The sequence below is a fragment of the Triticum dicoccoides genome, chromosome 3B, assembly GCF_002162155.2.
Source record: "Triticum dicoccoides isolate Atlit2015 ecotype Zavitan chromosome 3B, WEW_v2.0, whole genome shotgun sequence".
NCBI classification, from domain to species: domain Eukaryota; kingdom Viridiplantae; phylum Streptophyta; class Magnoliopsida; order Poales; family Poaceae; genus Triticum; species Triticum dicoccoides.
Window position 1 is genome coordinate 188632015 of NC_041385.1, and position 21453 is coordinate 188653467.

The window sequence follows — 21453 nt, forward strand, 5'->3', positions numbered from 1 at the left end:
ACTTCGGCGAGGCCGCGGATTGTTCGTTTTCGCATGTTATTTGATGCGAAAGTCTCGAAGACTGTTAATACCGTACCGGTACTGCTGGGCTGTTTGCCCGGGGCTAAAAAGCCTTCGCCACTTTTGGCCACCTGCCATAGTATCCAACATGCTCGAAGGCTGTGTGTTGGAGTGGCGCCCTCCATACTGTGGATTTTGCAGGGTCCGTTGAGCCAGCCCTCCAGTACGGTTCCATGCCCTTTAGGGGGTCTTTGCTTTTTGGTTTTTAACCCATGTGCTTGAGTATGGCGCACCCTTTTACTTCGGACTAGGGTTGTGGTCAAGGCTGGACTGTCCCAAAACCTAGTTTCGGTGTTCCTGGCACTCTCTACCGCACAGTATTTTTGTACGATAGTCGCTAGGTCGATGAAGCGTGTAACTTCGCGACGACTTATGGCGTTCATGATTCCCTTGTCCGTGCAATTGTTGCAGAAAATTGAAATCGCGCTTTCTTCGCAGCAGTCCTTTATCCTGTTCATAACCAAGAGGAATCTGGCCCAGTAATGATGTACTGTTTCATCGGGGTCTTGCCGTATTCGAGATAGATCGCTTATGTTTGGGTGGGCGGGTGGAATCAAGTTCGGAACCCCGCCCGATCCGAGGCTCAAAGGCCAGGAAGTTTCCGGATTTGGAAGCTTGACTTGCTGGATGCTTTCCAATGAATCTAGTCTGATGCCTGACTCTAAGTTCAGTATTTGATTAGCGTCCGTCCCTTCGCGGGAATCCGGCTTGGAGGGATCGGGAATCCGGACATAGTTGGTTTTCAACGTAGAAGAAGGGTTGCCGCATTGTTCCTCTACCACGACAACGTGGTGGGTGGCCTGAGGAGAGTTAATCTCTCTCAGATCGGGTTTAAGCCCAATCTGATCGTAGGCTGTAGCGACTCCCAGGGCGGCGATGCGATCCAAGAGCTCGTTTACAAAGGAGAGCTCAATCGGATCTAACTGCTCGGCGAATTCCGGGCTGACGTGAAGATCGCTTTTGATGACCTGAGAGGTCATCGTCGGAGCGGTGGCCGAACAGGCGGTCATAAGAAAACCACCTAGCCGGACAGTTTGGCCGGCGGCCAAAGCTCTCTTGACGACGGTGCCGTCTTTAAAGACGGGAGAAGACATCCTTCCTGATCGCGACGGCACAGAGGAACTCTCAATGAAAGCACCAATGTCGGTGTCCAAACCGACGGATCTCGGGTAGGGGGTCCCGAACTGTGCATCTAGGCGGATGGTAACAGGAGACGAGGGACACGATGTTTTTACCCAGGTTCGGGCCCTCTTGTTGGAGGTAAAACCCTACGTCCTGCTAGATTAATATTGATGATGTGGGTTACAAGAGTAGATCTACCACGAGATCAAGGAGGCTAAACCCTAGAAGCTAGCCTATGGTATGATTGTTGTTCGTCCTATGGACTAAGGCCATCCGGTTTATATAGACACCGGAGAGGGCTAGGGTTACACAGAGTCGGTTACAAAGGTAGGAGATCTACATATCCGTATCGCCAAGCTTGCCTTCCATGCCAAGGAAAGTCCCATCCGGACACGGGACGAAGTCTTCAATCTTGTATCTTCATAGTCTTGGAGTCCGGCCGATCATGATAGTTCGGCTATCCGAACACCCCCTAGTCCGAGACTCCCTCAGTAGCGTAAGTATTTCCCTCAGTTTTTGAGAACCAAGGTATCAATCTAGTAGGAGGCTCCACACAAGTCCCTCGTACCTACACAAACAAACAAGAACCTCGCAACTGATGACTACTACACAACCTTCTTCTTGTAGACGTTGTTGGGCCTCCAAGTGTAGAGGTTTGTAGGACAGTAGCAAATTTCCCTCAAGTGGATGACCTAAGGTTTATCAATCCATGGGAGGTGTAGGATGAAGATGGTCTCTCTCAAACAACCCTGCAACCAAATATCAAAGAGTCTCTTGTGTCCCCAACACACCCAATACAATGGTAAATTGTATAGATGCACTAGTTCAGCGAAGAGATAGAGATACAAGTGCAATATGGATGGTAGATATAGGTTTTGTAATATAAAAACAGCAAGGTAGCTAATGATAAAAGTGAGCGTAAACGGTATTGCAATGGTAGGAAACAAGGCCTAGGGTTCATACTTTCACTAGCGCAAGTTCTCTCAACAATAATAACATAATCGGATCATATAACTATCCCTCAACATGCAACAAAGAGTCACTCCAAAGTCACTAATAGCGGAGAACAAACGAAGAGATTATGGTAGGGTATGAAACCACCTCAAAGTTATCCTTTCTGCTCGATCTATTCAAGAGTCTGTACAAAAATAACATGAAGCTATTCTTTCCGTTTGATCTATCATAGAGTTCGTACTAGAATAACACCTTAAGACACAAATCAACCAAAGCCCTAATGTCACCTAGATACTCCATTGTCACCTCAAGTATCCGTGGGCATGATTATATGATATGCATCACACAATCTCATACTCATCTATTCAACCAACACAAAGTACTTCAAAGAGTGCCCCAAAGTTTCTGCCGGAGAGTCAAGACGAAAACGTGTGCCAACCCCTATGCATACACTACAAAAAAAAGACACATCCATGACATTTTGGGCCGAACGAAAAAAAATTATGTCATACTTATGACACTTCTATGACGATAATTGTGACAAAACCCGGTATCATCATAGATGTGGTGGGATCCTACTTCTATGACAAAAAACCATGACAGAAAATGGGCTTTTTGTCCTAGACGGGCCGGAGACGGAGCTGCATGACATTCTTTGGGCCGTCCATGACGGAAAAAATCATGGTAGAAGTGAGGGCGAGGAAAATTTCGGCGAGTTCCCGGTTACCGTGGGTGGTTGGGGGCCGAGCGATGTGTGTTTCTCTCGTACACGTACGCGCGTGTGTGTGAGGCGTTGGCTCTAACTGAACCCGAAACTGAACCTGATCGAGCGATTCCTTCGCTACTGCTGCTAACTGAAGCCGATCGATGCTGCCTCTGGATGAACACTGAGCGTTGGGGGGGTGGATGAACAGTGAGCTGTGGGGGTGGATGAACAGGACCCCGTGGCGTTGCCTCTGGATGAACAAGACCCTGATCGATCGAGCCGGTTGGGGATGGATGAATAGGACCCGTTGGAGGGCTCGATGAACAGGACGACCCCGTGGAGGGCTGGATGAATAGTAGACGGTGGAGGGGTGGATGAACATTAGCCCGTGGAGGGGTGGTTGAACAGGAGCCCATGGAGAGGGGTGGTTCAACAGTAGCCAGTGGAGTAGCATGCGGTGGAGGCTGGATGATCAGGAGCCCGTGGATGAACAGTCGCATGTGAAGGCTGGAGGAGGTCAACGGTGGATGAACAGTAGCCCGTGGAGGCTGGAGGAGGTCGATGGTGGAGATGAACAGTATCCCGTGGAGTCTCGTCTTGCGGTACGCCACACCCCTCCCGATGAACAGGATCCCCGTTTCGACCGTAGCGCTCCAACACAAGTCCATTTTGTCTGTTTTGCGGTACGCCACACCCCTCCCGATCAACAGGACCCTATTTCGACCGTAGGAGGTCCAACACAAGTCTGTTTCCTCTGTTTTGCGGTACGCCAGACCCCTCTTGATGAACAGGATCCTGTTTCGAAGATGGCCGGTCGAACACAAGGCCGTTTCCTCCGTTCTGCAGTATGCCAGGCCTCGTTTCCATCGTCTGTTCCGTCTAAGCCCTCCCGATGAACACGATGACGCATTTCATTTCGACACAGCTGGTTGGCTCCCCATGAACACAACGACGATGTTGTTTCTCCATTCCGACCCAGCCATGTACACAAGCCCTGGCCATACGTATGCGCGAGTAGGCATTCGAGACCCCGCCCGTATGTATGTACGTGGCCGTATTTTCTTTCTTGCACACTGGCCGCTGTACGTATGTGTACATGCTACGTGCGCGCCTCTACTACAACACGTGTGCGCCTCTACATCCACTAGTATGTACATACACGTTCGCGACCAGAATGACAATGCTACGTATGCTTCGACCAGGTGGGTCCCGACTGTCAGGCACTTCCTTGCGTGCGAAGATGTAGCTGGTGGGTCCTAGCAGTCAGGGGGGTGAATCGTTTTTTTTTTTGCCTGGACGCACTTCCTTGCATGCGAAGATGTAGCTGGTGGGTCCCAGCAGCCAGGGGGGAAACGTTTTTTTCGTGAAATATAGTGGCCTGTCCGGTGGGTCCCTGCTGTTAGGTGGAGGTGTCATTATTTTCCGCATAATAAGGAGGCACTTCCTTGCTACAGTCGTGCACCCAGCTGTCAGCCTCTCCATGTATGGTCCGCGTCCAATGGAAGTCGTTCCTTGACCACGTTGGTCATGCCACGCCGAGAGCACCACGGCGGTGGACGACGGCAAGGCCTAGGAAGGGGACAATGCGTAGCTGGGGAAGATGTGGCAGTGGATGCCCGCGCGGAGAGGAGTACGAGGGTTCACTGGTTCAGTTGTGGTGTGAGGCTGCCATCGCCGCAAAATAACAGGGGGTGTGGGTGAGTAGAGGGATGGCCTGGCCAGCGGTGGGAGTAGTATGGGGGCAGTGAGGCCTCCGTGGCAGCACAGCCGGCCACGGGAGGCAGGAGCAGGCAGCACGATCGGCGCTGCTTCGGGCAGCTAGAGCAAGAAGACTAGAGGTTGAAGAAGCACTATGGCCGTTGGATGGACATCATACGGTCACTGGAGTATTGACTAAGTTGACAAAGCCCTCCGTCCCCGTCAACTTAGTAGGCCCACAAATCAGCCACCAACTATGGTGGGTCCCAGCTAGCAGGGGGTATTCATTTTTTGTGCGTAATAAGGAGACACTTCCTTGTGTGCGAAGATATAGCTGGTGGGTCCGACCTGTCAGTGGGGGGAACATTTTTTTCGCGAAATACACAGGCCCTTCCGGTGGGTCCAGATGTCAGCTAGAGGAATCATTATTTTGCGCGTAATAAGGAGGCATTTCCTTGTGTGCGACCGTGGACACAGTTGTCAGCCTCTCCACGTACAGTCCACGTCCGATGGAAGTCGTTCCATGACCATGTTGACCACGCCGCACCGAGAGCACCAGGGCGGTGGACGACAGCGAGGCCTAGGAAGGGGACGATGCGGAGCCGGGGAAGACGTGGCAGTGGATGCCCACACAGAGAGGAGTACGAGGGTTCATTATTTCGGCTGCGATGTGAGGCTACCGTCGCCGCAGGGCTTGGCTAGCGGTGGGAGTAGTAGGGGGCGGTGAGGCCTCAACGGCAGCATAATCAACCACTGGAGGCAGGAGCAGGCAGTCTCGCCAGCGGTGGTTTGGGCGGCTAGTGCAAGAAGAGCAGCACTTGAAGAAGCAGCAGGACCATTCGATTCAGATCCAACAGTTACTCCTGCTACAATCTTTTGTTGACTAAGTTGACAAGCCCTGCGTAAGCATCAACTTAGTAGGCCCACAGGTCAGCCTCCCAACCGGTGCGCCCCAGATGTCAGTGGGAAGAACCATTTTTTCGCGTAATAAGGAGGTAGTTGATTGCGTGCGGCCAGGCCAGCGGAGGGATTAGGGTGGGCTGGGGAAGCCTGCACGGCATCACAACGGGCCACAAGAGGAGGGAGCAGGCAGTACCACCGGCGCTAGTTTAGGCAGCTGGAGTAGGAAGATCAGAGATTGAAGAAGCACGTCGGCTGTTGGATGGACATCCAATAGTCACTACTGCTAGAATGGTGTGTTGACTGACAAATCCTTGCGTAAACAAGTCAGCCTCGAAATATGTGGCGTGTACAGCCCATTTGCTATTATTTTTATAATTTTTACTCATTTTCTAATTCATATGGAAATTATTGCAGCCCATTTTCCATTTTTATAATTGCTGCCCATTTTTTGGTGAGTACCAGGGTTAAAAAAATTAACTAAATATGTGCGAAATTTTGAAAATTCGTAAATTTTGGCTGGGGAACAAAATATTTTTAATCCAAAAATTAGTAGCCATACTAAAACAAATTTCAAAACAAATTAGTACTATGTCATGTTAAATCCAATGAAATACTATAAAATATCAGTGAAGAATAAAACAAAAAAAAGAAACTAATATCCCATTTGATATAATTTTTTTGGAATTTTCAACCCCTTTGATATTACTTTTAACAGACACTGACCATACTCTTTGGCCAGGCCGAAATGCATCCCTCCTCGTCTTGAAAGATTTGCAGCCCAGTAAGTCGAAGAAAACAAATAGACCTAGCTTAGGTATTCTTCAAAAAGAAATATTGGGCTACCTATTTTCCCAAAGAAAAACCTGCTGGGATGGTCATGTTGTTAGACGGGCCACAAAGACCGCACAACCCAGTTTATAGCCTGCTCCTCCGAATTACTACTCAAAAAAAGTTGTGCAATTCTGTCGTTAATTGACTATACGTTAAAAATGATGTGGGTCCCGGATATCAGCAAGGTGGATTAGAGTAAAATAATGAGGGGTGCATCTGAGTAGTAACAGAGGCGCTTGCTTGTGTTCGGGAGTGGACCTAGTGGGTCCGTACTATCATACTCACAACTACAGTTCTCTCTCGATTCACTATGTTGACAGGGACCGTTTCAAAAAAAACTATGTTGACAGGGCCGGATGGCGGCGCCGCGGCGAGCACACCAAGGCGGAGGATAAAGTGATGTCGCCAATGTGTTGGGCTGGGTTGGACATTCTTATTGAAAAATAAAAATGGACCAGAACTATTTACAACGTTGACTACGATTTGCATGGGTCCACTGGTTGCAGGAAGAAAATGTTGAGAGAAAGAAGATTGGTCGCTATCTTTGCCTAAGAATAATATCGACTAAATGTAGCGACACTATCATAAGAAATAATATCCTCTTGTTAAATCATGAATTTAAAGAACTGGTGCATGAGCATTTAGCTTTATTTATTTATTTTCTTATTTATGTTTAGGGGACCATGAGCATGTACCTGGGTCGGATTCATGTGAGAGCCTCCCTTCCAGATAATTATGGGCTCCTCTATTGGGCCTTCATCAGTGGGCTGCATGTTATCAACAACTGGAAAATGTGTTCCGTACGAAAAATAGTATGTGTTACGTACGGTACGGGGAACTAAGGATCGAACCGTGCAATGAATTCCAAAATATTGTGTTTATCGTTCTAACAACACATTTATTCAACCAACAGACGAAATATACTACTGATTGTACATTGAAAACAGCAGCAACAGCAACCAGGGCCGGAGGTGCAACAGAAGTAGTAAGCAGGCCAGAAGAGTGAAGACGCAACTCTCTCTTCCAAACCAAACATCAGCCATTATTACAAAAGGGCTACCAACAAAGAACAAGTGTATGCATCAAACTAAATAAAGATCCTACTACACCAAGTGTACGCATCTAACTAACTGGCTCAGTTAGATGTTACTATTTATTAAGCTGTAGAGATTGGCTGACGGCTTGAACCAGATGGGTGCCTGACGGGGAAAACTCTAGCCAGCAGGTCGAAGTCTGATACTTGCGACCATCTCTCCTACTTTGGGCTGCAGCGCGTGGCGGCACATATCAGGGTATGGTACATGCAGAGACGCATGGTACATTGTGTACACACAGTTTTTCCTGATGAATGAAACTGCGCTGCCATCATGATCCTTGCCATCGGTTATCGCCTGGTTAATCAGATAATTAAGTCGGACAAACAGAGAGCGTGTACCAAGGCTACTTACCATCCTCTAGTCAAAAATTCCTGAAGGCCCAGAGAAGCTGGGATCCTGCTCAAAGACCTTGCAGTGACTGTGATTGTATTCTGCGAAACAACACGTCCGGTACGTGCGAACGATTGATGCTGTCGTCTGATCGAGCCAGGAACCACCTGCAACTGCCATGCCACTTTTCTTTGAAAGGTTTTGGGATTAGGAAGGGTAGGGACACCAGGCAGCCTACAACAACATATCAAGTTGGAGTCAAATAAAAAAGGGCTCTTGATGTAGTCAATCTTAAGAACAGCATGTTATGAGCATGAATATTTTTTCAGTAAATGTTGACAGTAATATAAGCAAGCCATCATGATATCATAGGAAAGTAACATACTGCTGTAACAGCCGATTGTAGCGATGACTGGAGTAGGCCAGCAATACGTCCAGCCATAGAAGGAGTCGACGGCGTAAATGAAGCCCTTGAGTTCAATGGCATCAGAGAACCATGGAGGATGTATGATCCTGCGATGGACATGCAGATTTATCCACTTAATGCAGTGACCTGTCAGATAGGCGAGACTGCGGATGAAGAACGCAATTATCCTGAAGTCTTTATAATTCGCAGATCTTGTGGGCACTTGGCAGATTACAACCTTGAGCAAATCAAACTTGCTATCATGTTGGCTACTATAAGATTCTGAGTATTCTGGGCCGCGGTGCCAAAGCAGTGTAGTGTTAATTGAAGGAAGGGAGATCAATCGCTGGGTGTAGACCTCCACGAGCATCCAGCTGCCGCGACCGTCGACGAGCACCATCCAAGATGTGTTCATGTCGACCCAGTACATATTGTTAATGTAGTTGAGGATGACGGGGATCGGATCACAGTCAAGGGGGTTGATGCTCTCCACCCTACGATCGTTATGCTGCATGACACGCTGTTTTTCAAGATCAGGCGACATCAGCAAGCAAGGAGTTGGCTTAAAAAGCTCCGACCTGAGGGCTTTGAGTAAATGGTATAGCCCCGACGAGCACGCGGCGAGCGACATGGTACTGAGATTGTCCACACGCGAAACAATGAGCTTGATTACCTCTGTGGGGAGCGAATTCTAGCCACTCTTTCGGCGGACGCTGCTCGGTTCTGCCATTGTTAGTGCTTGGGTTTCGGACGAGGGGGGAGGCACCTTAGTGGGGATGGAAGATTGGACGAGATTATGTGCGGACAAAGATGGAGAAGCGAATATGTGTTGCAGGAAGTGGACAGGTGATGATGACTACAGCATGCCGCTTGACTTACGAGAGACATACCAGCAGCGTAGGGTCATATCGATGACATACAACTTGCTTTGAGTGATCACAGTACTGGTACTCCCTACAGTACCTACTACTATGCCCTAACTTGCTTGAGTAGAGTAGTAGAGTAGGACTCTGCTCTACTACTAGCACCGGAGGAGTAGTATATTATAATCTAAAATAGTTACAAACTTCAATGCCCGAGCGTGGAACGACTATGAACCATGCTCAAAGACCGTGTCTACGTGGTGTTTGGAATTATATGCAAAAGAAATAGCAATATGCCCGTGCATTGCACGGCACACCATCATCACCAACTCGGTTTTTTCTCTACTCCTACTCCTATAAAAGACTCAGTTGGTGATGATGGAGGCGAGGAGGCGTGTTCAGCCGGGCATGCGGCAGACGGCGTAGTACTATTCGATTTTTTATAAAAAAAACAAAGAAGAGTAGTAGAGATAGAGATAAGAGTAGATATAGAGACTTAGGGAGGAGCACGAGGTTGTGGGAGAAAAGGATGAATGAGGCAATGCCTTATCTATAAATGTGGAGAAAGGTGCGGGTATATTTTGTAAAATTGTCATAGTTGGCTTTCTATTTGTCAGATATAGATCGGACGGTCTATATTACAAGATGGCAGGCACACCATCATCACCAACTCAGTTTTCTATAAGAGTAGATAGATAGAGACTAGGGAGTACTAGTAAGGACACCATCTACTGCTTCGTGTGCTACCCTTGCGCTCCATTCAGCGGCCGTAACGTCCCCTACAGCCACTCCCTCCTGCGCTCCATTCGGCGGGCGCTGTTGAAATTCGGGGAGCGCACTCTCGCGACTGCTGGCAGCCACGACTTCACCGACGACGACTTCTTCCCCAACCTCAGCAACCTCTTCCTCAATGACATGGGCGACAACCTCAACGCCAACGGTGCTGCTCCCATTACACCGTATGTGTTTCTGTCCTTCCTGTTCGAAATCGTGGTAGAATTCATCTTTCTACTTTGTATCCTACTACTATGCTAGTCCACATGATTAGTTTCATCTCTGTTATAGCCGTCATGATTTATTTTGTGCTTATTTGGATTAAATCTCATAGTAACTTGCTCATATATTCAACTGGCACAACGTCCCCTACAGCCACTCCTGTTTCATGGACGGCCTGGTCGATGCCTCCAAGGAGCCCTTCGTCTACTGCTATGAGTGCTCGATGCCGTTTTGGGGCTTGCCAGCGGACATGGTGCATCACCTCACGGATGCGTGCAACGGTCACAGCTGGCCCTTGGCGGAGAACATCAAGTACGAGACGTGCTACTCGTTCACCATGCCGGAGTCGCTGGAGGATCACCGCCGCCTGCTAGTCTCGGAGGAGGATGGCAGGGTCTTCCTCTTGATCATGGGCACTGGCGAGGCCCGCGTAGGCCGTCTCCCCGTCTCTGTAGTGTGCGTCAGGGGCAACGCCGCTGACACTAACACCGACACGAGGCCGATGTACGAGTGCGTGCTCAGTGTTACTACCCCTCTGGGTCACGTGGGCGGCGACACCGACTACATCAAACGGACTTGGACTCTGTGGAGCTGGGACTTTCCCGCTGATGTGGACTTGGAAACCCCATGGTCTTATTTACCCGCCAACGCGGTGCATGGGGACTCCAAGGAGGTTCACCTGGACATACGCATTATCAAGTTAAATGTTGATCATTAGTCTTCGCTCAATGTAATCCGTTGTTTAAGCATGTGGAGACTTCCATGCATAATCTTGCTCTATTGGAGTATCGTGCATGAATAAAATTGTATCCGTTTATGGTTTAGTCTAGAATCTTCCATGTATGAACTTTTACTATAGTACTGGTGAAAGACTTACTATGAACCATTTCTTACATATCCTCTGCCCCTTCCAAGTCATCCTTATTTAATCCCTCCATCTAGGTGTATAAGGGCATGGTTAATACTTAATACTACAGCCAACGGTTGACTACAAGAAAGTGCCATGTCATCTGTAGCCAACATGTATAACAATCAATACTCAAAAACTAATTCTTAAAGCCAACGGTGCTGCTCCCATTGCACCGTATGTGTTTCTGTCCTTCCTGTTCGAAATCATGGTAGAATTCATGTTTCTACTTTATATCCTACTAGATTATATTTGTTCATCTACTATGCTAGTCCACATGATTAGTTTCATCTCTGTTATAGCCGTCATGATTTATTTTGTGCGTACTTGGATTAAATATCGTAGTACCTTGCTCATATATTCAACTGGCGCAACGTCCCCTACAGACACTCTCGTTTCATGGATGGCCTGGTCGATGCCTCCAAGGAGCCCTTCGTCTACTGCTACGAGTGCCCGTTGCTGTTTTGGGGCTCGCCGGCGGACATGGTGCATCACCTCACGGATGCGTGCAACGGTCACTACTGGCCCTTGGCGGAGAACATCAAGTATGATACATGCTACCCATTCACCATGCCGGAGTCGTTGGAGGATCACCGCCGCCTGCTAGTCTCGGAGGAGGACGGCAGCGTCTTCCTCTTGATCGTGGGCACCGGCGAGGCCCGTGTAGGCCGTCTGCCCCGTCTCTGTAGTGTGCATCAGGGACGACGCCGCTGATTCTAACACTGACATAAGGCCGATGTACGGGTGCATGCTCACTGTTACTACCCCTCAGAGGTATGTGGGCAGCGACACCGGCTCCATCATGCTGACTAGGACTGTGCAGAGCTGGGACCTTCCCACCGATGTGGACATGGAATACGCATGGTATAATTTACCCCGCAACACGGTGCACGGGGACTCCAAGGAGGTTCGCCTGGACATATGCATTACCAAGTTAAATGTTTATCATTAGTCTTCACTCAATGAAATCCGTTGTCTAAGCATGTGGAGAGTTCCATGCATGATCTTGCTCTATTGGAGTATCGCACATGAATAAAAGTGTATCCATTTATGGTTTAGTCTAGACTCTTCCATGTATGAATTTTTACTACAGTACTTGTGAAGGACTTACGATGAACTATTTCTTACATCTCCTTTGCCCCCTTCCAAGTCATCCTGATTTAATCCCTCCGTCTAGGTGTATAAGGGCATGGTTAATACTTAATAGTATAGCCAACTGTTGACTATAAGAAAGTGCCATGTCATCTGTAGCCAACATGTATAACAATCGATACTCAAAAACTAATTCTTAAAGATCACTTCTTGCAAAGCACAATAAGTATTATTTCTTCACAAGTTTTGGATGCAGGTTGAACAGTTGAACGCTTTTGTTTGCAAAAGATACATTTTTTATCTATTTCACCTGGATGTTTGTGAGCTCTAGAGATGAAATAATATCCAAAGAAACCTATCGATACCCGTTACACATGAGCTGACCCCCACATCCTTTGTCAAAATAAACAACTCCCCGATCAATGCATTTCACTCTTCGGTGCAACGCACGGGCACCTTACTACTATAGATTAGTACGATCAAAAATTGAACTAACATTATATATAGTATGATAAATGCTGATGCATGTCACCTAAAATTATATCTTTCAAAACTATGTTCAAATACGAATCCAATGATATAATTTTTGTTGACATGCACTAACATTTTGTCAGTTAAATCTTCAGCCAAATTCAATGGGGGACTAATAAACCACGACCGATGTAGTACAAGTGTAGAGGGCGACACTGCACTAGAGTCTCACCCCGCTTGTGGCGCGGCAGTAAAGCCGTCATATCACAAAACCCAACCACTACCAGTAATAAGTGGCGTGGTAAAATAAACGGACAAGCAACCATCACATCCCTCCGTCTTTTTTGCATTTCATCTCTCTGCATTTACTTTCTCCGGTTCATCTCGCACACTCGATGCCTGGATACTACTCCTAGTATCCCTAGCTACTACTCCTAGGGCCAGTTCTTTTGGCGGCTTAAAAAATAAGCCGTCCTTCCCCAGCTTTTCCCATAAGACTAGTCACAGTGGAGAGTAACATTAAGGCGCCTCACTCATTTATTTGGGCTTCTAAACTACTAGTACTACTAGTACTCCCTTCATTTTTATATACAAGGCCACAAACTCAAATTACAGGTACCAAGATAAAAATCAGTGTGTGCTTTACAAGTCAATTTATTTTCTCGTTTACCGGGTTAATTAATAGGGTGCATGCACATTAGAAGAAATTGAGTGGCCATGAGAGAGGAAGCATGTGAGTTTGTCATTATCATCCACTACATGCATGCTAGTAATTAAGCCATGGGTTACTAGTATGAGGAAACATCATTAATATTTGTCTCGATTACTGTTGGTGGCCCTGTATAGATGCAAAATGTATTTTTTATAGTGGCCTTGTATACAAAAATGGAGCGAGTACCTCCATCCTGGTTTATTCATCACCATTGTAAATTGTGGTAAATTTTGACCAAAGATTTAACTGATAAAATGTTAGTGCATGTGACATCACAAACATTTCATTAGTTAAATTTATGATCAAAATTTGACACAGATTACAATGGGCACCAATAAACCAGGACGGAGCTAGTAGTAAAGGGATTACTACTAATCTAGAAGTGTAAACGAACTGGCCCTGGTACTCCTACTAGTACTACTAGTACTCAAGTTGGAATTCCAATTGCACGGCACAACTTGTTAGGCAAAAAAATTGATACAGGGTGTAGGAAGCGGTTTGGGAATTTGCATGTGTTTCCGACCAGTGAGATACTCCGTACAAAGTACGACAGAGAAATAACCACAGAGAAGGAAGCTAAAAGTAAACAATCAAACGAGCATTTTTGCATTTGTTTTGCATTGAATCGTCTCACAAGCTTGACTAGTGCTGTTTTTCTACTTTTACAAAAGCCGCATCATAATGTTAAACGTGCATTTTCCCGTACATAAGTAATAGTAGTACTCCCTCCGTCTAGGTGTATAAAGTCTTCCCTCCTACTTGTTCATGGTGCACAACCAAAGATGACTTATTCACCTGGACGGAGGGAGTAGCACAGTCTGCAAGCATATATAGAGAGGGACATGTAGTGTGATAGTATATAGTACTAAAGTTTGTGCTGTATGCACCTACTTACAAAATGCGTACGGATACACAAGGTTTCCAAACTTTCCCTCTTACATACTTAATTAAGGACGCTAATAATTCCCGAACGTTCGGGATTTATCATTTGCGCCCAAAAACTAATGAGATCACCTTACGAAACTAAATTATACTCCCTACTAAAAGCCACGACGCTCGCAGGAGCGCTTGCGACGCGCCACGAGTGCCCTGGTGCGCGGCTGTCTCCCAGCGCGCCGACACAATGCCTCTTCCTCAGCCTAGCAACTCGTGAGGTGCTGATTGGTGGCTTGCAGGAGGGCGAGCGCGATCTCACCGGTGTGGTGATCCGGCGCCAGCAGGTACTCCTCCTCGCTGGAAGCATGCACCCGGTCCACGTACTGCCAAGCGTAGATGAGGCGCTTGGGCCCGACTGCACTCAGGGCTTTGGCACGGGCGTCCTCCGCCACCCTCACGAACCTTGCATGAGCCTTCTGCCAAAGAGCCAATTGCTTGACTCTCTCGGACGCGACATAGACCTGCCAGGCAGCTTGCCCCGTGGCGCGCTTCTCTTCCTCGGCCTTCTTCTCTGCCTCTATTTTGGTGTGCTCTGCCGGTGGCAAAGCCTCCCACATGGCGACATCCATTTCTTTCCAAAGCTCCTCAAGGCTGGGGGGGCTCGACGGGCGGCACGGCGTTCTCCTTGAAGCGAGGAGCTGACGCATCCTACGACGTGCGTGCTGGCAAGATTGGGAACACCGACGCATCCACCTCGACGCGTCGTGCCGAGGAGTGGAACATCAATGCGTCCTCCTTGACTAGTGGCGGCGAGGAACGGAACGGCGACGCGTGACCGTCCGGGCGGTGCAGCAAGGGGCGCTTAGGGCTTGGGAGGGGCGATGCCATGGTGGTCGACGTGAGAGGGAGGTGGAGGAGATAGCGATGAACGTGAGCATTCTTCCGAATGCCGTGGGAGGTGCAGTATTTATAGCGAGCAATGGCACACCTACATAAGATATGGACTGAGCTGCACTGACTTAACTGCAGGTCCAGTTGCATCACTGACATGTGGGCCAGACAATTGTTGGGCCGATATGTCAGTGACCCAATGCACCTGCAGTTAAGTAACTTAAGCAGCGCCTCGGAAGATATGTTGCGTGATTAACGTAACAGCTACGTGGGCATATTTGTTGGAGTAAATTACGGGGGAGGGAAGGGGTGGAAATATTGTTGGTCACAACAAATTGGACGAGCATCGGGGGAGGAGAGTCATGCATGCAGATTTTTTCACACGGGGTGGAGTTGTGGGACCGCCGGAGGGAGAAGGAGAGTCTGGTAGGCATATTGTTTCCACACATGGAGAGGAAAAGATTTGGAGACGAATGGGCTTCCAGTGGGTATGGGGAACAATGCATAATAAGTCGTCTAGCATGCCGGGCTAGGTATAGTCTCAAGTCATTAAAAACATACACACCCCACACATGTTCATATTTCAAGGTGCACTAAATTATTGCATGCGATGATTAAGGTTGGCCATAATGGTGGTATCTTAACTGGTATCATGCACAAGGGAATATCAAACATGCTGATGTGGCAAAGAATTAAAGAAGAGAGGGGGGTTAGAGTAACTAGTGTTCATGCATGCATTGGTAAACACATTTTTTTTGTGAAGAACGATAGCATTAGTTGAGTACTTTTGCAGACTTCAAAAACTATTCCACTGCCTCTACTATCTTGCTAAGAGTAGGTGAAATTTTTTAATTGAGCCCTTTAAACTAGAAGGAAGGTAGTAGTACTCTAATAGCTAACCTTGTTGTGATGACAATATAGGACACGGCACGCACCTGGACGGAGGAACTAGTCTGCATTTCGCATTTAAGTTTTGTCTGAAGTCAATGTACCTCTACTTTGACCAAACTTATATAAAAATGTATCAACATTCACAATGTCAAATCAATATTTTTACACTCATTATAAAACGTAGTTCTTATACTCATTATAATCAGTATTGTAGATATTGATATTTTTAGTATAAATTTGGTCAAACACTTTGCAAATGGTTGATGGGAGTAAAAAGGACCAGAGGGAGTATCATGCATGCGGAGTAGGCAAAAAAATTGCTCATTTATAGCCGGTCGAAGTCTCAAAGGGCGCGACCACGCGAGGGAGGCGAAGGTCGTGGGAGGCGCGACGGTTGACAGAATTAAGTGAAGTTACATCCATGCGCCGGCATGGCGTGCGAACAGGCAGAAGCTATACCGTCACGCCTATGATATGGGTCTAGTAGACATGACATCTAGTGGGTCCTGCATAGTTCCCGAGAACTATTTGGGGGCTTGCAGCCGTTTATCCACCGGGCAATCCAGCAACCCCACGCTGTTCGCACGTCCTAATCGTCCCCGTCTTCTACCTTACAACATTTCGCTCCCAGCCGTCCCGTCCTTTCTCATTAGTTTGCTCCCAGTTTTTTTTTGCGGGGTACAACAGTTCAACTTCTCCTAACCCTCCTCCAAAATCCATGGCCTCCCAAATCTCCATGGTCGCCGCTGAGTACCAGGTTAGAGACATCACCAGTGATGAGTGCATCGTCATCTACACACGTGGATCCGCGATGGTGAAAGCATGGCTTGCTCGCTTCCTACACATGTTCAACAGTTCAACGGATGAGTGGGTCGCTGGGCCAGATGTTGAGTACACCACAGTCCTGGAAAGAGAGAAGATTCTAAAGGAGGCACAGAGGAAGAAGCCCGCTGTGATCTAGGTTTGCGTACATAACGTTTGCTTGGTCTACCACATATTCCATGCCGATGTTGAGTGCCAGGATTTTAGGAACTTTCTCGAGGACAAAAGAGTGAAATTCGTTACTGTAGACTTTAGGAACGACAGGGATGTCCTGAATCGAATAGGTCTCGTTGTAGGCCAGCCCTTCGATCTCCAGAAGGCAAGCCTGGTGTCCTCCTCTCAACCTTCAATGATGACCCTGGTAGCAGCCATGATTGATCCTTCGTACACTAAACTGAAGAAACCTCATCACGAGTTTCATCATGCATGGGAGTCGAAGACATTAGATGAAGATCACATCCTATACACAGCAATGGATACCTACCTTTGTTTAAATATCTACAAGGGTTGGATGAAGAAGCAGAGCCCAGTGTCCGGTTAAAGCAAAGAAGAGTCGGCGAAGAGGAAGAGGAAGAGGGACGAGGACGAAGTCGAGGACGTGGACTCGGACTCCGAGTAAGTGGCAGTGCCGTCGCTCATGGTGGTTCTACTGCAGTGTCAAGCGGACTAGTTGCTTAGTTTATTTTCAAGGGTGTGTTGTGTTGAGGCCCCAGCAGAACTATGTTTATGTTCTTTCTCGTTATTTGAACTCTTTAGTACGTACATTAGTACTAGTACTATGTCTTGCTAATGTTCTTCTTGCAGTTGGTACTACTGCTCGTATCTTCGTGTTCCTATTGTACTAAATATGTTCATGCCAGTAGTATAATTTGGTTCAGTCGATTTGTGAAAGAAGTTCGACGGAGCAAAGGAAGAAGATGGTAGAAGAGGTGGAAGAAGCCCTTCTGGCCATCCATGTTGCATCAAACGGCTCACAAGAGTCGACTGACCAAAATTGATCCTTCAGATTGCAGGATCCACGCGGCATTCAAGGTCTCGAAGGTAGATTCCGCATCCGCACCCGGTTTGCGGGCTCGACGGGCGTGCGACCGGCTTCCGTCGCGACAGCCACCATGCGTGCCTCCTCCGTGCGGGAGGAGACGATAATGCCATGCTAGTTCCTCCTCGCCGGCGTGTTCGAGCACGTGCTTGTCCTCCTCTTTGTATGTTGCGTGCATAGACGTGGCTCCACCAGTTGCTCGCGTGCTTGGCAGTGCGGCGGCATCGCGAGGAGGGACTGCAGACGACGTGAGCGGGCGAGCCTTCGACTTCATGGCACGGGGATGGCAGTGACACGACGGTGATGGGAAAGAAATTGTTGGCCGGAGCAGGCGGGCGCCGGCATGCGCAACGGCGGCGGCAGCATATTGATGAGTGCGTGTATGGGAGCTTACTTTAGTTTTATATAAGGTTGGTCAAACTTAAAATAAAACCGTACTAGTACACGTAAACATTATACTTAGGCATCGCTTTTGTTAGTTAGTACCACAGCCATGATACGGAATCCTATGCAAGCGCGTGAACCGCGGCCGCGCGATCGATCAAACGGTGCGTCACAATGTCGCGCTCGAAGGACATCCACCGAACCTTTTTGTGTGTGTGAAAACAATCCCCGAATATTACTCAACTTTTTTTTCCTGGAAAAGTTCTTGACGCTACAATATTTCCATATATTTGAATTTAGCTCCAGTTCGTGTTTATTTGGATTTGGATGTTTTAGGTGCGCCCTAATTTTTTCTAATACTAATTTTGTGTGTGTGACTGAGGGAGAACGTGTGTATGTGTCCATATGTGTGTTGTGGCGGAAGGGCAATGTGGAGACAGTGTTCGTGTGATACAGACATAGAGAGGTGTGAATGTGCAAATGATCATGCATGAGTGAGACATAGACATATGCCGATACGTTGTGTATACATGAGAGATGGTCTTCTAGTTTACTTGTGTGTGTGTGTGTGAGAGAGAGAGAGAGAGAGGAGCATCCGTAACACAACAACCATCTCTCTCGATTCGTCCGTCCCTCGCACGATCGCATGTAACACATGCATCAACGCGCACATTTTGACACCCTCACCCGGCCCCTGCCCACCTCAAGGCCCGCACAATCTCTTCGTGAATACCCATTTCTCTCCTTAGGTTTTTTTCTCTCAATATCTGACACACACACACAGAGACACACACAACACAACACACACACACATACCCTCCCCCGAGCACACAATTCATCCCATCCAAGGTTATACATCGACCACTCTCGCTTGTGCTTCTTTGCACCCCAACATGCACAACACCTCAATCTTCAAAGAGGGCATCGAGGAGATCGAAGACGGCGACCACACCACACTAGAGAATGCGGGGCCATTTGGAAGCAGGATGATGTGACAATGGCTGACTAACTCCTCCCCCCACCCTCTATCTCTCTCTCGCACAAAATTACCAATCCCTCTCTCCCCCGCACAAAATTATCAATCCCTCAACCCACGAGATCCTTCCCCTCTCGTCCATGTTTTTCCAGGTCTCTCATCAAACATGTTGTTTCTTCTCCTTCCACGTATACAGAATCCGGATGCACACGCATCTCACGTATATTACATGTCTCCATCTTTCTCATAGACCTAACTTCTTCCTCTCTCTTTCTCTCTCTATCTCGTTAGGTTTGTCTCCTACTCTCTCGTCCACATACATACAATCTTTCCCACCCTATCTGCTCCATCTTCGCAAGCTCTCTCTGCACGTTTCATTCACACATTGGGATATGTTCAAAATGTTGCTTCTATAATGGCTGATGTAAATTTATGGTTGGTTTTGTTGCATACTACAAAGTAATAACTATGAAATGCATTTAGATTCTCATTTGACTGGGATTATGTAAGTTTGAGCATGTTGTGAAGTACTATAGACCTTTTATACATCTTGGGATTCAACAATGATTGTAACTATTGAATTGTATAGACCATTACATTCGAAGTCAATAGCCTAATATATTTATTTCACAATTTCAAGAAATGATTAGTTCACTACAAACTAAGAAAACAAATGTGTACTCCCTCCGTTTTTATTTAAGTCCACATATTAGCATTGGTCAAAGTCAAGTTTTCTAAACTCTATGAAAGCTTACAACAAAAAATATTAACATATTGTCACACCCTAGCTAGTTCATGCATTAGAGTGTTGCATCATGTTTACTCTTTCATCAGAAACCTGAAATGGGGATGACAGAACCCCCAGCCCCCTCTGAACCCAATTAGGGTTTACTAAAAACTTTTTCAATGAACCTGAAATGCCCTTCTAAAATGCCCATCATTTTTGTCTTGGTTCAGAACCTCTGCCAGAAGTGATGCACATTTTCCTAGGCCATCTTAGGGTTTTTGAATTAAATCATAAATATTTGAATTTGGGCATTTAAAATTATATAAAATATTTAAATTCTCAAATATCTCCAAACTAAAATGTTTCATGTTGGAAATAATCCAACTATGGACCAGGAGTAGTTTGGTGATTTTAGGAGTTGCCTAAGTATTTTTATTAATTCAACAAAGTTGCAGAAGTATTAAAAAAAACAGAAAACAGAAAAAAATAGAAAAACCTTACCTGGCGCCCAGCACCCGGCCCACCTGCCGGCCCAGCCCAGCGTCGCTCCAGTGAGCTGCTTGCCGGCCAGGCAGGCAGGCAGGTGCCCGACGGCGACCGCAGCACGCGCCACGCAGCTGGCTGCCGCCCTGCTCCACCTCCTCGCCTCGGGGCTGGATGGATGAGCTCCACGCAGCGCCGTGAACCCGCAGGACACCTCCATTCTCCCCCAACCTCTCTCTCTCTCGCTCCCCCCGCCATGGCCGACGCCATCGCCGCCACCCCCTCGCCGTAGTCACGCCCTCCGTCGACCCCACGCCGTGCCGCCGTGTCCAGGAGCTCCGCTACCCTCCTCTCCTTCGAGCAAGCCGAGCCCCGAGCGCTCGCAAGGCCTGAGCCCACTGCATCGACCTCGACCGAACCGTCGTCGCCGGAGATCCCCTTCAACGCCGTCGTCGCTCCGGTCCGTCCCCGGCCGCACCAAGGGCTTCGTCGAACTCCCCGTGAGCTTAGCCATCTTCCCCTCTCTTCTTTTCTTGCTCCCGAGCCGTGTAGCGACCTCCCGGAGCTCAACCGCACCCACCACCGTGGAGCTCGTCGCCGACGTGCTCCCGGTCACCCTCCGACCACTCCACGGTGTCCATCATGCTCACCGCGTCACGTAGCACCTAACCAGCTACTCCCCGCACCTCACCAACCCCCCTAGCGACAAGTTCGACTTCGGCCGAACTCCGGTGGCTGCCAAAGTCGTCGCCGGCGCCAACTCCGGCCACCCCGACCCCAACGGACTCCACCAAGAGCTGCTGCTCGTCCTCAGCTCCACTTCGGTGGTCTCCGCGACCCATTTGGTGGCCGAAACGGCCAAAACCACTTCCGCCGCCGCGTCGGGCTCGCCGGCGGCTAAACGCCGGTGCAGCCGACCCGGGTTTGACCACGGGTGAGCCCTGGTTGACTCCCCTGAGTCAATGACAGGTGGGGCCCAGCCCTGTTAACTAATTAGGATTAGTTTAAATTAATTTTAGTTTAATTAATCACACTGACACGCGGGACCCACTGTCAGGTTTGACCCGGACGTGTCCCGTTGACCTGCTGACGTCAGACTGACGTCAGGCTGACGCAGTAATTGATTTTCTGGAATTAATCTAATATAGGAAATTCCAGAATATAGTTTAAACTTCAAAAATTCATAACTTTTATTCTGTAACTCCAAATCAGACAA